The sequence below is a fragment of the Cynara cardunculus genome, unplaced genomic scaffold (assembly GCF_001531365.2).
Source record: "Cynara cardunculus var. scolymus isolate 2C unplaced genomic scaffold, CcrdV1 Un_Scaffold_8703, whole genome shotgun sequence".
Taxonomy (NCBI): Eukaryota; Viridiplantae; Streptophyta; class Magnoliopsida; order Asterales; family Asteraceae; genus Cynara; species Cynara cardunculus.
The window spans coordinates 1970-3698 of record NW_020204403.1 but is presented as its reverse complement, the minus strand read 5'-3'; positions in this window follow the sequence as shown (position 1 = coordinate 3698).

Genomic DNA, 1729 nt, shown 5'->3' with positions numbered 1-1729 from the left:
TTAATTTTCGAACAACCAGAAGTAGCCCGTTCACTACTTAGGTCCCACAGTTCGATAGAGTACTAATTCAGCGGTGGTCCAAATTCCACATGATTAGACTAGAAAAACGTAGGTAATTGTGCACCCCTTTCTGGGTGGGACTATTAACACAATAGCGGCTATCCACAATACCACGTCCCGGGGATGTACCCGAGTTAACAAGTAGCGTTTACGGACGGGGACTTTTATTTGGAAACATATACTCCCAAGCACATCAATTTAGCATTTATTCTAAGTGCAATAACAGTTATCAAAACATAACACAACAACCCGACTAAGCAATTCTTTAGTCCCAAAATGTCACAAAATAAAAACATGCAAAGTTTGCTCAATCTCATACTTTTCCCCCCATAAAATAAATAAAAAGCAGTAAAAGTGGGGCCGTGAAAACTCACTAGTTTGATGAATATCCAAAGGTTCCCTTTAGAAGCTTTCTAGGCTCGCTCGAACTTCCTGACAAACCAAACCAATGCTTTATTACTTACAGTTTCCTGCCTAAGGTAGAGTAAAGTTGTTCTAAACGCAAAGCCATCAAGTGTCTATATAAAATAAAGCCGATATTTAAATATTTATTAAAAAGGAACCTTCCAAAATCCCATTAATGACATCATTTTAAGTCATCCCAAAACAATGATGACAGCCGCCAATCACCAAAATCAAGATATTTTGAGTGGGTTTAAAACTCTTTTCAAAAACTCTACAACCTTGAGCCACACGCCTCCCAAAACCGATTGCATGCATGCAAGATTCTATCATCCGAGAATATGATCAGACCTCGCATGCAAAGATTTTTTCCTTCTTTCTTAGAGATTAAATAACATGGGTCACAGATTATCATCTCAACGAAGACACTTGAAGGTCTTTGATTAATAATCTCTCCTCTTTAAATCTCATAAATATTTCTTAAATAATCGAGAAAGGGAAAAAGATGAAAACTTTCGGACTTCTAAGAAAATAGGACAGCTCTAAAACATACCTTTTCTTGACAGAAAGCCTCACAGACTCAAGAACAGCAAAAGCTTTTAAGTTTACAAGGAGATTAGAACCGGGTGGAAGGTGAKGGCGTTAGAAAGAGAGAACAGAAAGCTGAAAATTTGGAGAATGAATATTTTCAAAGAGAAAAGGAGTATTTATATGGGGCTTTTTGAGAAGAAATTGGCTGACCTCTAAAAGCCCAAGCCCAAGATATTTTTATTATTTTTTTTTAAATAATAAAACCCCACTATTTTAACCAAACAAAATAATTTGCCAAAAGATTTTAAAAAAAAAACTCCACTCTTTTAAGTTAATTGGCAACTAAATATAAAAATAATGGAACTTTGGAATTTTTAAATTTTTAAAGAGAACGGAACTTAAATATCTACTTTATTTTATATAACATTCTAAGACTAATTGGCATTGCATAAACTAACTTGGTTAGCTACCCGACGAAATGTGATCTAACAAACTAATCTTGGGAATTAAGCAAGATGATCTCTAATCATCAAAGTTAAATCCTAGAAAAACTTAGTTTTCAATAAAGATCCTGAAATAAGGTACTAACCTGAAATTCAAAATGCAGGATTGTCACATAAAGTCCGGACAACACTTGTCCCTTTTGTCCGATTTACTAATCCGGACAACTCATCGCCCAAGACTTGTCCGATTTAACACTTGAAATTATTCCCACTTTTGCCCGGATAACAAGTCC